General features: G+C 37.7%; 1 long non-coding RNA gene across 1 annotated transcript; it reads left to right on the forward strand.

Annotated features, from left to right (window-relative positions):
* On the forward strand, positions 1-14984 carry LOC138918959 (uncharacterized). The gene is made up of 3 exons (XR_011428751.1): positions 1-134; positions 3987-4100; positions 14859-14984. It is a non-coding gene; the product is annotated as an uncharacterized lncRNA (long non-coding RNA).
* The last annotated feature ends 890 nt before the right edge of the window (positions 14985-15874 follow it).

Below are 15874 nucleotides of genomic sequence, written 5' to 3' on the forward strand. Positions count from 1 at the left end.
AACCTATTTCCACAGCCTAAGCTGCCTGCTGCACCACATCAGTAATAGTAGTTCTTGGTGGGACCTTGATACCAGCCAATGTACCTGCCTGTGCAACTGGACCAAACATGATGACAGATGCTATAAATCAGAAGGTGATTATAAGTCTTGTTCATCATCTAACATAAATAATGAGCAGAGGAATTTTCTTTGCATTCTGCAGATGCTGAGTGGTCTCAGTCCTTTTTGTTTTTATACAGCTACCCAATATTAACTGTGTTTAAAATTCTTCTTGTGTCTTGGTAAATATCGCTGGCTAGCTGCCTAGAATAATCCACGATTACTCTTGCTGCTTGCTTCCAGAGCCCCACATTGAGGATCTGAGAGTGCACAAAATAAATTCTTATTTCCACAAAGTGAGTCATTCAGAAGTTCTACCTTCCAGCACACACACCTTTCATACATATACACAGACCCTTTGTGCCTTACTAGTTGGGCTCATGGTCCAATGTATTTTGGAGTTTTTATCTACTTATGACTGAATATTTACTTTTACTTCTTTGACATGTATTCATTCAAAAACTGTAATTTCTTAATATTTAAATACAGGGACCAGTTTGACATGTAGAACACTTTCCTTTCTTGGTTTGCTTTTTGACACTGTGTCAAAGTATCATTATTTCCTTTACAAGCAAAGATCTTACAAGTCCTGACCTCCTATGCTTCTCCATTTAGGCTCTGTGTTACGTTAGGTAAATACTTATTTTGCTTTAGTTTGCTCATCTGTAAATGGGACTAATAAAGGACCTACCCTATCAGATTCTTATGAGGATTAAATAAGTTAATACACATTATACCTCTGGAACGTCCATATGGTATAGATTGTCCTGAGAATTTTGCATGGCACTTTGAAGGTAAGAAAGCTCTCAGATCATAATACTCATCAAATTTTAATTTTGTTATTGTTTGTTGAGACTTGTGTCCATATCATTTCCTAAGTGCTATATGGGATACTAAAAAACTAACATGTCTTCCTGCCCTCAAGGAATTTATTCACAATTTAATGGATGAGAAAGATGTACAAACCACTGATTTTAATTATATTTTAAAAGAAGATGAAATAATAGATGTGTGAGAGGAAAGTGTGATTAATCCCATTAGGGAAAATCCCTGAATGCTTCATTGAAGAAGTGGAATATCAGCTGAACCTTAAAGGATGAGTAAACTTTGAAGGGCGGGCTGGTATGAAGTTCATGCCAGGCAGGGTGACTAGCAAGAGCAATGGACTAATGATGAGAAGTGATATGTGTAAAAGGGATAGAATAAGGGTCAAACAGTGAAAAGTCCTGGGTGCCACATTAGAGGATGGAGCCCTATTTTGGAAGGAACCAGGAAGGTCTAAAAGTTTTTGAGAAATAAATGGATGTGATCCCAGCCATGATATGCAAAACATCATTGCACCTCCGCTCTGCTCAGCCTCTCTGTTGATTCATTTTTCCTTGCTTCTGGATGAGGTCCTAGAAAGATCCCATGACTTTTCTAGTCACTCTCAAGTTTTATTGCATAATCCAATTTAAAAGTATGGTTCTATGTTATCAAAACTTCCATTTCTAATCCAATTCAAAGCTTGTTCCCTTGCCCAGCCCAGGCCTAAACTCAAGTTCAGAAGTGGAGAACAGAGAAGAGAGGGGCCTCTTCTCTCCATCCTCCCCCTGCTCTTGTCCTCCACCCCTCTTTTGGAGGATCCCCTTTCAAGACGACCTCTATCGGGCCAGCATGTGGCCTGTGAGAAAGTTGTCCCTGGAGTTTGCTGTTGGTGGAAGCGCCACACTCTAGTCTCTCATCTTCAAATATGGGTCTGATACCAGCTCATGAATTTCCAAATTTCCAGAAGGCACAAACCAGGCTCTCAAAGTGGTTCTCTCAAAGCCCTCCACGCTTGGCATAAGGTGAAGAGAAAGCTTTCCATGGAGAGGAGAGAGTAAGGCAGCAGTCCTCTGACAACTCCAAAGATGCACTAGGATAGTAATGAATTGCTGTACCCTGGGGTCACCCTGTCTGCCCCCCTATCCTGGCTTCTCCACTTAGGCTCTCTTTACTTTAGGTAAGTATTTAATTAGCCTTAGTTTCCTCATCTGTAAAATGGAATTAACAAAGGACTTATCAGATTCTAACGAGAATTAAATAGGTCAATACATACTACACCTTTGGAAGGGCATTTAGCACACAAACTCAGCAAATTATAGGCTGAAAAGACTCTCCTTAAAGAAAATCTCAAGGACTGGCCCCATGGTCAAGTGATTAAGTTCTCCCACCCCCTTCGGCGGCCCAGGGTTTCACTGATTCAGATTCTGGGCACAGACCTAGTACCACTCATCAAGCCATGCTGAGGTGGCATCCCACATAGCAGAGCCAGAAGAACCTGTAACTAGAATACACAGCTATGTACTGGGGGGCTTTAGGGAGAAGGAAAAAAGAAAAAGAAGATTGGCAACAGATGTTCGCTCAGGTGCAAATTTTAAAAGAAAAAAAAGGCTAAAGCCAAGTACATTTGTCAAAAAAAAAAATCTCAGTGTGACACCATGGCCTAGTGGTTAAGTTCAGTGTGCTCTGCTTCTGCAGCCTTGGTTGGGTTCCCAGGCAGGAACCTGCACTGCTTGTTGGTGGCCATGCTGTGGCAGTGTCCCACATACAAAATATAGGAAGATTGGCACAGATGTTAGCTCAGGGACAATCTTGAAATATTAATTCGTAGCACTTGTTATGTGCCTTCAAAATGACTGAAAAGCTGCGTCACAAAACTAGATTAATACTTCCTTAGCAAAACCTGAATAAATTGTCTAACACACGTTGTTTTGAGGTCTCTTCTGCGAATCTGGAACAACAAAAAAATTCCATTTTGTATCCTGCTATCTAGTCAATAATTTTTTAATCCTAAGGATAATCTTGGAGTAGGGACTGTTATTATCTCCATCTCCAGGTAAGGAAAGTGAGGCACAGAGAGTTAAAGTGATTTGCCTAAGCCACCTGGTTACTAAGTGAGGGAACTGGATTGGGACCAAGTCACGCGAAAGATGACTGACTGAAGTTTAAAAACTATTTGGCATGTATAGTTTGAGGTGTGCTGAGCGGGACATTCATGAAAATAATTTGTTAAAAAATCAGATCTTAATAACTCAAATTAAAGATCAGAACTAGCAGTGTAGATGTGAGACCCATCAACATAGAGATGGCTTGGATGAGATGACTGAGGAGAAGATGCTGAAGGGGAAAGCCAAGAAGGCTATGAACAGAAACTCATTAAATCCCCTGCATTTAGGGGGATATAGAGAAAGGAAGACCAGTGAATGAGATCAAGATTTGCTTAGAGCAGATGTTACAAACTAGCAGCCTTCGAGCTACATTTGACTTGCAGATGTGCTTTGGATAATGGGAAAATTCCTTTTAAAATGTATTATTCCATATTTAAAGAATCAGAGGATGTAGGCACACTGGGCCCATATTCCTGTTTGGGAACAAATGACTACATTTAATTGGCTCATACCTCTCTGGGGGAGGCAGGCACTTTCCAGCTGGTTGGAGGCCCTCCACGCCCAGTGATTCACCTGCTGAGACTCCACCTGCCCACACCTACATGGGGCCTGCCTGGCTGTCGGGGAACTGTGCGTGTGACCCCTGCTTTAGAAAGGTGGGGAAAGGTGGAAAGGAAATAGGAGAACTCAGAGATACAATTCCAGAGAAAGATGACTTTCAAGAAGAAAAGGATCACTGTCTCATAGGCTGCTTAAAAAGGAGAAGAAAAAATGGAGGACAAGAAAAAGATTTGTGATTTAGGACTTGGTAATTTTGGGAAAAAACCCATTCCCTGAAGGAGAGGACAAGCAAACTGGGATTAAAGAATGAATGGAAAGTGAGGAATAAAATTGGCACCTACAGACTGCTCTTTCAGAAAGTTTGACAGTGAAGGACACAAAGTGGTTCATTTGGTTTTTTTCCCCTCTCAACAGAATATTTAAAATGTTCTTGGCCTCTTCAAGATACACGATCCCTCCTAGTCATGAGCCTCCGTCATTTGCCTGTTGATGAATCTTATTCATTCTCGATCCGTCTCACTATAGAAGGTAAGGTCCAATGTAATCACGATAGAAAGGATTCAGAATCCATGAGAATTATTGATGTTGAAATGAAATCAAATACCTGGAAATTTGCTTTCACATGAAACTTGCAAAGAATATGTTTAAATAATTGTGCTGATAGACGCTTGGAGAAGCAACTTTTTTGACTCACTGACTTTTTCTATTGTCAAGTTTTAATTTGTCCCCTCCCTCTTCTTTCCTCTCTCTCACATACACACACATACAATATTTGTATTACGTATTCTGTCATAATTTTTTGACATTTCAACTTCTCTAAAATTAGAGCACGTCTTACAACTAATAGCACAGCAATATATAATTATATCGTAACTTCCTAACGTAGTCTATTTTCTAGGAACACATGGAAGGAAAGTGTCTGTGACTACATTGCAAATAACTTCTATCTCCTGGGCCCAAAAGCAGATAGAATACAAAGGCAAAATCAAATGAAATATGTGTATTAATTTTCAAACAGTTTGAAGTGGCTCAATTTTAAATGCCTGATCGATCATAATAGTTATTTCCAAGTTGGAATAAATAACTGCCTGTTGGCTTCAGAGACAATGGTTGTGCTCAGTCTGAGATATCTGTATTTGCTTTTTTCTATAATAAAAACGACAGACCTGAGAAACCAGGGAAAAAAATCCTTCTGCTATTTTAAGATACTGTCGATCTTACTAACTGTGTTTTTGTGCCATCATTAATCAGTTGTCTGAAGACAGAGAAGGGGAAGGAAGCCTGCAGACCACTTAATGTGCCTCACACTTTAAGGCAGCAGCAAAGAGCATAGACTTCCCGGATGTCTACCTTAGTGAGACTCTCCACATAATTAATGCATATTTGAAAGCCCAATCTAAAACTTTTCAAATCTCAAGGAAGACGTTCGGTAATGTCACTGAAATTGCCTATTTAGTCCCACAAGATAACGTGCATTAGCTATTACCAGGGAATTACATTTCACTGTATTATAGAATCTGAAATATCTCCATTGTATTTCAACTGTATGTTGATAAATTTTAAGTTAAATTTAAGAGAATGCAAGTGATGGTGCCAAAATGTCTATAGATAGTATTCTTAGAAGTTTGCATTTCTATAGAGAATGTTCTATAACTTAAACTATGTGAGCAAGCAGTCTGACTTATATCTCTAATAATTATATCATGATAAAAACTGTTTAGTGTTTTATACTTTACAAAGCACTTTTCGCATCTATTATCTTGTTCAAACTTAGAAAACTAAGAAAACTATCTAAGGGAAAATAATGATCTCCACTTCAATATTGCAGTACTATTGAAATGGCAAAAAAGCCAATCCCAGTTATATTTAGTCTCTTAAATTATTATTGCCATCAATCTTGAATATGTGTGCATTATGGTATCTAATGTGCAGTCTTCATATTGCACTATCTTGCATTTTATACACTTTTTCTCTTCTATTTTAGATTTTTAAAAGTGAAAAGTAAGACAATTCTGGTTGAAAACATATGAAAATGCTATGCATTAGGTGACGAAGAATTTTACGAGTCCCAGGCAAAAGTTTCCAAAAGTCATTCTTTGCAAAGTGGCACATTCCCACACACTTAGTATTCAAGTACATTATCCACCTGACAAGATAGTAAAATATCCTGCTCATTGATACAGGGCTCATTTTTCAAATTTTAATAATTTTATTAGTCCCTAGCAAGACCTTTCAAAACTTTGCAAAGAATATTAATAACTCATTAAAGATTAATTAGATGTCAGCTTTAAGGTCAAAGAGTTTGAGTGGTTTCTAGTTATCTGAATTAAAATGCATCTGCTCTGAAAAGAACACATAGTATAAGACCCTCTGCCCTCTTCACCAACCTTAAGTTTTTATTTATCAAAACACGCACATAAACATTAACTCAAGTGTCTTTGACAGCAATTAAATAAGAAGGTGATGGCGATATGCATGCTAGTAAAGAAATGTGGGACAGCAGGATGTCTTCAGAGGAAGACTTGTTACCTCCTGAAGCGTGAGTCACTTAGTTCACTCACTGACACAATCAGAGGCATGTCATCGTGATGAAGTCTTCACCGTCTAAAATCTGTATGTTGTTTTCATGGAGTGTAACCATAAAATTTAGTTGAGTAAAAGTTTGGGAATAAGAAGATAAATGAAAAAATAGATATCTAAATGGAGAATGGGGAAATTTTGAGAACTATGAGGTAATAGAACAGAGAGAGGAATAGGAAGAGAAGAAAGGTCTAACGGAGTGTTTTTGTTCTTAATTCTGACTTTGATGTGTTTATAGAGCCAGAGAAAAACGAATAATAATAAATGTGAAAAGAGGCAAAAAACAGCGTTAAAATTGTTTACATCAAAACTATTTATTTAAATCATTGATGTATTTTGAATGTGACCTCTGGTGAATTATGTATCATTTTCCTTTCATTTTCCCCATCTTTCAAATTGGAGTAACAATAGTACCTGTGTTGATGGGTTGTTGTGAGAAACACTTACTGCACAAAAACGGTTACACTAGTCTTCGCATGGTGGATTCCCAATAATTGGTATCTCTTATTACGACAATTAGTTTTTAAAATATCTAAATATTGCATTCCAAGAACTTTGAATTAAAAAAAAAGAGATAATCTGGTGAACTGTGCTGTTATTTAGCATGATTGCGCAAATTTCTGTAGTCATTTTCACTACCAATTTGGGGAAAATTATAGTTTCTCTGTCTTTCAACGGGTGTATTTCTCTCATTGTAGGTGCTTGTAAATCCAGTCCCAAAGGTTTGTTAGTTTCCTTTTTTCATAAAAAATGCTCTGGGGGGAGATTATATTCCTTCTTGGAATTCTCTAAATTAAATGAAAGACTGCCAGTCAGCGTTGCCAGTTTTCCTTTGGTCCTGGCATACAGAACATGACTTGGTTTCCAAGGCAAAGCGTTCGATAATCCGTATGCAAAGTAGTATTTTTACATAGCTCTGAATGTCATATCCAAATGTAAAGCTGCCTGTTGCCTCAAGTGTGAAATTCACTCTCATTTAAATTTTGTGTTTCTCTGCAACTAGCGATGCTGGTATTTGCGGACTGGACCATGGAAACGGGTGACAGTGGTTCAAAGTACTAATAACTGTAACCTCTCCCACTGTCACCTCTGTCCCCACGCAGAGGGGTTCATGTGAAGCTACCACTGGGTCAAAGCAGTAAATCTGCTGGAGCCAAGGGGATAAAAATATTTCTTTTTCTTGTCTTGATGATATTTCACAATCTCTTCCAAGTTGTAGATTTTCCAAAATGCTGTGATCACCAATGTTTTTAGAGAGCCCATGTTTAAAATTATATGGTTTCTTTTATCATTTGAATTCAAATATGTAATAGATTGGATACCAGGCTATATTCAGATTTCTTTGCCTGGGAACAGTCTGCTCAGCAATTAAAGTTTGGTTTTTAGGAAGAAAGAATATTAGGATGTCTGTCTCTGCTCACTTACAGAGAGCATCCTGGAACCAATATCCCGGTTGGTAACTGTCCATGATGATTTAAAGATACCGGCCATTTTTCTGAATACATTTCATCTCAAGCTTTTGAGGTTAATTTCGGTTCAAAGTGCCAATTGAGGATGAAAAGGTTACTAGAGAGTTTGCCTATTCATTATGCAACCCACTTTTCATCTGGGTCCCCAGTCATAGCACGCCTGGACCACTTTTAATCTTCCCACTGTTTCCTGCAATGGCTGCTGCTCCTTTGAACTACCTTTTCTGATGCAGAGGGTCAATGACAAGAAACTAGTGTCTCTGTGGTTATAACCAGACCTCCCATTTAGGTAAAGCACCATACCAGAAATCTGGATTTTTAAAGCTATTAATTGTAGTAAATGTACAAGGTACAGAGAACTGCATCTCACATGAGATAGCAAAAATGATAATAATGGCTATTATCTAGGACTCAGAAAGGAATGTAAGAAAATATCCTTTATTTAGAGAGGGAATTTATTCATCACAATGTCAGGCAAGATTGTGTAGCCACTGCTGTGCAGCACATTGCCTTAAAATTTAATGACACAAGGCAATAACTATTTATTATTTCTCAAGAATCCATGGGTAGACTGCGCAGTTGTGCTGGTCTAGACCAGACTCAGCCGGATTCTCTCACGTGTCTGTGGTCAGCTGGCAGGTCAGTTATGGCTGGCTGGTCCCCAATGGCCTCTTAGGTCTAATCTCAGAACTGGCACACCATCACTTGTGTTGCAGTCTATTGGTCAAAGCAAGTCGCAAGGCCAACCAAGAGTCAAGGAGGAGAGAAATAAACTCCACCGCTTGAAGGGAGGAGCTGAAAGTCACATTGCAAAGGACAGGGATACAGGCTTGGGAGGAGAATTGGGGACGTTTTTAAATCAACCACAATTGTTTTCTCAGATTAAGAAGGGCAATATTAATAGCCCCTCATATCCTGGATCACACCAACTCTTTAACTCATGGTACACTCCATAGGTCAAAGTGAGATGTGAGGTTCTGAATACTCTCTAGCCCTTAGTGAAGTTAGCATCTGAGAAAAATAACTAAAGTGCTCCATATTGTTGTTTTGCGCTGGGTAACACATTTCTGCAATGTTTGGTTTAACACAGATGTAATTTCTAATGGAGTCTTGATTTTTAAAAAAAGGCTGTTCTGAAAGTTTCTTCTTTTTTCCTTTTTTCTTGGATATATATGTATCTGTGTGTATATATGTGTGTGCATATGTATTTTTACACTTCCACAACATGCCAGCATCCTTGTTATTCTCTGGTAGTCTGAGGCACTATCTTGATCTGATCATTCCAAAGTTCATTGCCCAGAGGAGGAGGAGATGCTACCTGCCTCACTGGGGCCAAAAGGTTGCTCTATATAGGGTGAGGATGTTAATAAGCATGTTTATTCATGCCTTCATGTTCTAGTTGTAATAGAAAAACTCATAGGCTCAGCAAGAGGGGTCTCAAAGTCTGGTCCATAATTTTGCACCTGGGGTAGCTGCATTTCAAACACTCCATCAGTTGTAGTGTTGTCATCCCTGTTAAGAATTTAATGAGCACTAACAGGCCTAGCTAATGTACAGAACACAGAGGTAGCCACATGCCCTGCCCAGCAAGCTGTTGCATGAATACAGAGTTGCTGGTGTGCATGAGGACCTGGGACCTCCCCATTTTCACTCACTTCATAAATCTAGATGCAGACCTCACTTTGGGGCTCATATTATTAAGAGGAGACTACAGAGGAGAAATAAAGCCCATTTGGTAAAGTAAATGGTATGCCTGCTTCTGTAGCTACCCATGGTTTATTACTGCTGTATGTTATTTCCAGCAGTACTTGTAACAGTGATCATAAGGGGCCTTTAAAGACTTGCTGATGCCTCTTGGGCAGTTTCAGAATAATACAGCTTATAAATAATTCTGCCTACATATCTTATGTCTCCAGGATTCCTTTTGCCTCGCTTTGTTCGTTATGAGTATATTTGCATGAAAACAGGTTATTTGGATCTTTGTCCTTTGAGAGCTATTGCTTTTTCTTCCCTCCGTGTCAGAATCTCATGCTTTCCGTGCCGTGGTCATTTCCACAGCCAGGTGAAGATTTTGGAACTGTAGGGACACAACATAGGAACAGATAAACCTCTAAGAGACCACTATGATCTTACTAAAATTTGTGAGGGTTTTTTAACTTTTTTGTTAATTGGGGATTCCAAGTTGGCTATTTGGACTGCAATTTAAGTGTGTGTGTTGGGGGGGTGCAGTGTTCGCATTACAGTGACATTTAATCGTACAACAGGTGTGTATCTTTTATAGATATCATCCCTCTGCATGCAACAGAAGTTATATATTAGAATCAGCAAAGTATATGTGATTCTTTTTAGTTCATATTGTTTTTATTCTCCAAAGACATTTAAAATATGAACTTTGATATTCAGGCTTTATTTTTTCATCTACCCTCATTTTGAGGGAATTTTTTTTTTAAGCATCAAATATCGTGTGTATGTGCAGTTGAACTACGACTTCTATTTGGAATTCAGAAACACAAGTATGTACTGAGGTTTGCAAAAAACACCTGTACAGTTTTATTTCAGTATTTTACAAGGTTTCACTAGAATATCTGTTTAAAATAGAGATTCGTGGTCCTTTGTCAGTCCTGCTGAATCAGACTCTCTGGGAGTAGAGGCAGTGTATCTCCATTTTAAGTCAATCCTCTAGGTATTTCTATGCGTATTAAAGTTTGAGAAACACTGCTGAGCTTATCTCAGAATTAAATTTGATTATTAGAGAACTATACACTGGGACCTCATTAACTTAATTCCCTAGAGAGTCATCTTCACGGTACAATGATTCACTATTTTGTGCTTGATTTTTATCAAGAATCAGTTTAAGCAATAACAACACGTCAAGTGATTCTGTACTTTTATGAAACTGTCATCAAACAGTAGTTCATTGAGTTGTTCAAAGATCCTTATACAGAAATTCACAACACATTCCCTTTTAACCTAACTAAAATGTGTAATGATAACATACATACAGAAAAGTGAATAATCATAAGTGTTCAGAACGATGAACTTTTCAAAATGAACACATCCATGTCACCAACACAGAGCAGGGAATAGAACATTGTCGGTATTCCTTGAAGCCCCCTGTGACTTATGGGAGAGTAACCACTATCCCGACATCTATCACTGTAGATTCATTTCTCCAGCTGGCTTTTGATCTTTATGAAATTACATCATTATGTATGTACTCTTTAGTAGCTGGTTTATTTTATTAAACATATCTGTGAGATCCATCTACAATGTTGGATATAGTTGTATTGGTTCATTCCCATTGCTGTTTAGCATTTCATTTTATGCTTATTCCACAATTTTCAATTCTATTGGTGATAGATGTATTAGTTATTTATTGCTGTATAACAGATTATCCCAAATTTGCAGCAAACTTACACCTTAAGAGAACAAACATTATCTCACACAAATTTTGAGGATCAGGAACCTAGGAACGACTCGACTGAGGGATTCTGAGTCTCTTATGACTTGTGTTTAAGCTTCCAGCCAGGCTCCATCTCTGAAGACTTGACTGAGGCAAACTTCTTCCAAGTTCACTTCCGTGTCTGTTGGCAGAAGCTTCAAGGCTTTAGTTCCTCACAAATAGGTCTCCTCATACCGTTTCTCATGACACGGCAGCTGGTTTCCCCAAGAGAGTGACGAGAGAGAGAAGAGGAGAAGAAAGGAGGGAGGGTCCAAGAAAGAAGCTGCAGTGTTTGATAACCAAATTGAAGAGTGACATGCTATCACTTCTGCCACACTGTGTTGGTCACACCGACTAATCGTTTCAGTGTGAGAGGGAACTACAAAAGAGTGTGGATACCAGGAGGCAGGGACATTGCAGACCATCTCAGAGGTGGGCTCCCACTGTTGCTATTGGAGTAGCTTTAAGTTTTTGGCTAATAGAATTGTGCTACTTTGAACATTCCTTTACACATATTTTGTAAGTATATTATGCATTCCTGTTGGGTATATACCTAGTAGTGGAATTTCTGCAATATGTTATGCAGACGTTTACCTTTAGTAGGATACTACAAAGAGTTTCCCAAAGTGCTTGCAAAAATTTATACTGTTATAAGCAATACTCTAGTTACTCCATCTTTGAAAACACTGGATGTTGTGTCTAGTTTTCATTTTAGCCATTCTAGGGGTGTGTATAATGGTAGCTCATTGTGATTTTACTTGTACTCCCATGATAATTAAGGATATTTATTCCTTTTTCATGTGCTTATTGTCATTTGGATTTTCTCTTTTGTGAGTCCCTATCCTAGTATTGTACCCAGTTTTTAAGTGGATTGCCTGATTTTTATTATTCATCTGTAGAAGTTCTTTCTGTATTCTGGATATGGTTCCTTGTAGGATACATGTATTACGAATATCTTCTCCTACATTGTGGCATACAGTTTTGCTCTGTTAATATCTTTCGATGAACAGAAGTCTTTAATTTTAATATAGTTGAATTTTCATTATTTTTCTTTGTGTTTAGCCTTTCTGAGCCCTATATAAGAATTCTTTGCCTACTCAAAATCATGAATATATTCACTCATGTTTTCTTCTAAAAGCTCTATTGTCTTACCTTTCACATTTAAATCTACAATCCATCTAGTAATATATATAAAGGACAATATGCCTTGCCCAAAGAGGTTTATAACAGGAAATCAAAGGTAGTTTTGCAATTAAAAATCAGTGTAATGCCCCATAGTATTAGCGAAAAAATGGAGCAAAATTATATGATCTTGTTAATAGATGCAGCAAAGTATGTGGTAAAGTTCAACACTCATTATAATAAAATACACACACAACGTACACACACACACATATTCTCTTATCAAGTGAGTAAAAGAAGAGAACTTCCTAAATCTGATTTTTAAAAAAAATATAAAAATAAATATAGTACACATGACACTTGGTGGTAAAATGTTGAAACTATCCTCTTGAGATCAGGAAGATAAGACAAGGATGCTGCTGTCATCACTTCTATTGCACTCGAGGTCCCATCCAGTGTAATAAGTCAAGAAAAAGACTTATTGGAAAGAAAGACATAAACTGCATTCTTCCTAGATGACGTGATTGTGTGTCTAGGAAACCTGAAATAAACTACATACTATTAGAACCAATAGGCAAGTTTATCAGGGTCACTGGATACTATGTCAGTAGATATTCTACGAACAGACTAATTATATTTCTATATAACACAAACAAATAGAAAATGAATTTTTTAAAAGGCAGCATTTATAATTTCATTAGAGAATATCACAAAATAAGTGAGATGCAAGGTGTATAATGCCTATAACTTAAACCTACAAAATATTTTTGAGAGAAATTAAAGAAGACCTATATCATGTAGGCGTATATACCATGGCCATCGATTGGAAGATTCAACTCAAAGTTTATAGTTCTAACTCAATCAGAATCAAAATCCCTGCAGTTTTTTTGCAATTGGCAAGCTGACCCTAAGACGTATCTGGAAAAGTAAAAGTCTAAGAAGACCCAAGACGATCTTGAATGAGAACAGAGATGGGAAACTTTCATTACTAAATAAAGCTACAGCAATTAAGATAATGTAGTATTGGTTCAGATATAGATGAATAGTCGAATGGAACATAATAAAAAGTTCAGAAAAATGACCCTCTCATAGAGAGTCAACTGATTTATGACAAAGATCACCTGACAGTGCAGTGAACATATAACAGTCTTTTCAATAAATGGGACTGGGTTCCTTGAATATTCATATAGGAAAAAAAATGAATCTTCACTCCTACCTCACACCACACACACAAGTCAAAACATTTTAAGTTTAATAGTACAAAGATATGCATCTTTTCTAAAAGACTAGTATCCTTTTTATCAGTTAGAGAACTATATTTTTATCTGTTAATTTGTTTTTGCTTTAGCTATCTGAAAACTCACAAATAAAGCATGTCTGATTACAGTAACTTTCTTTAATCTAAGGGTTTTGGCACAATTCCTTTGTCCCTTTTATTGCATGGTTCTTGTTCTTTCATCTTTACTTTAATGATTCTATTTTATGGGTCTCTCTTTTTTGTGTAAGTTATTTTAAATCCTTTTTTGAAATAGACAGGGTATAAATAATGAATAAATCAATCAATGAGGCAAGTTAAACTTCTTTTGAATTTTTGAAGCCTGATTGAATTGTCAAAAAGAATGATAGCTCATGTAATAATCCTAGTAATTGTGCTTTGATAAAATTATAAATGTCCAACATAATATTGCTAATACATATTATGCATATAAATATTGCATGGAATGTTCTTTAAATGTTAACGTATGTGTCAGTATTAAAAATAAGTAGCTTTTGCATGCAGAAAAAAATCTAGTTTTCATAAACTGCCTATAATATATGCTCATACAGAAAAAATAGATCGTTTTTTCCTTTTTATTCCTCATTTCGGAGGAGTAAGGCGGGAAGAAGGAATAACTGTTTTGAAGGTAGGAAGTGTAATGACTGACAAGTCTTTCCAACCCTGTCAATGACTAAGAGCACAGGCTTTAGAGTTACCAAGCCAACTGGCACAGGAATCCCAGCACTGCCACTTAGTGACTGTGTCATCCAGGGACAAGTCACTGGACTTTTTTAAGCCTCAGTTTCTTTATGTCCAAAGTGGGAATAATAATACCTATGTCATACAGGCTTGGCTACCTCTCTAGCTGAGTGTATACATGAGACTGATTTTTTTGCAAAGTATAGTTTTTCTAAATCTTAATATTCATCCTTTAAAAACTTGATCTTGAGATTCTGAAAGAGAATAAAACTTGGACACCTCTGCAAAACAAGCTGGTTGAATATGGAATAGCTCAACTAGGAGAGCAGGTTAAAAACCCAGATGACGTGGGGCGAGTAAGAAGTTCTGAACACTGTGTGCAGCCCATCGATCGCAATGAGGACCTGGGGAGTTGTAACCTCTGAAACTGTAGACCTGTTGCTGTGCTGTGAAGCACTGCAGAGCTGGCAGGCTCTCCGAGCTCCCATTCCGCCTAGCACACATGGCAGTAAAGTGCAGTGCATGTTACCCACATCAGAGCAACAGCTCCATCCTAAAATAACATTTTAATGACTCCTCTAGTCTGCATTTGGGGAGATCATTTTAGACCTTGAGTCTTGTCTTTTTCTGGGTTAATCCACCTTCCCCTCAGATCCCCGCATTTGGGGCAATCTCTGGCACAATGTAATTCCCAGAGGCTATTTTGTCTGATTCAGAATGCCCAGAGGGAACCTTTGATCCGAAATGCAAGGTCAGCAACCAAGACCAGATGGGAATGTCTGCGGTGGTGTGAGAAGTCTGCACATGTTCAAGAGGACGGAAGGGGGCAGGTTGTGGAACAGGTAATGCCTCCTTCTTTCCCACTTTCGTCTGGTTGCTGATGTTTTGGGTCCCATCATCTTTGGCAAAAGCAGATTTTGTCAGCGAGCTGGAACAGAACCCCATATTGCATGGGAAGTTTCTAGGTTCTGGGCTCTTTGTTCCCTTCTGTTGACATCCATCTGTGTTGGCATTTGCAGTGGTTTTATTTGACTTTTTCTACTGCTCAGGTAACCAGAAGCACCATATCAGGATGAAAATAAGCGAGTATTTTCAATATTTAATATTAAGCCAGCCCTTCCTCCCTCTCCCCAGCAACCTGCCATTTCTGCTGACAGTAAAGAATATTCTGTGACAGGACAGGGAGTGGAATAGTGAAATATGTCCTTCACTTCAACAGGACCCTGTTTTAAGAATTCCTTACTCCTTATTTTATATTGGGCTTGTAAAGATTATAAAGTACAGATTAACAGCCAACCAGCCAAACTAAAATGCACCCAAGACTTAATGCTACCTTACAAGCTCACTGTAGAAAGAAAAGGTCTGAATAGGTACTTTAGTAAATGAATCTAGGAAAGTTCAGCTTTTCTTGGTTGTAAGAACTTTATGGTCATGCAAATATCTAAAATTAAGCAATGCTCGAGAAAAGATAAATTCACTTTTCAAAAATGATTAAACTCTAGAAGTGAATTTGCTACCACACAGTAATTCGCTATACTGAAGCAGAAGTTATTTTAGATTGAATTTGTTACATAGCTCATGCATGAAATGATCTGTGACTTGTTCTTGCGAAGTTGTTTTCACAGTACCAAACAGCAGAAGGGAAAATGTATTCTGTCTGAGGCATTGTAAAAATATTGAAAGCTCTGCCTGAGGTTTTTTGGTAGAGGTGTCTGACTACAACTTGTCATTT

Source organism: Equus caballus, chromosome 19 (genome assembly GCF_041296265.1).
Source record: "Equus caballus isolate H_3958 breed thoroughbred chromosome 19, TB-T2T, whole genome shotgun sequence".
Taxonomy (NCBI): domain Eukaryota; kingdom Metazoa; phylum Chordata; class Mammalia; order Perissodactyla; family Equidae; genus Equus; species Equus caballus.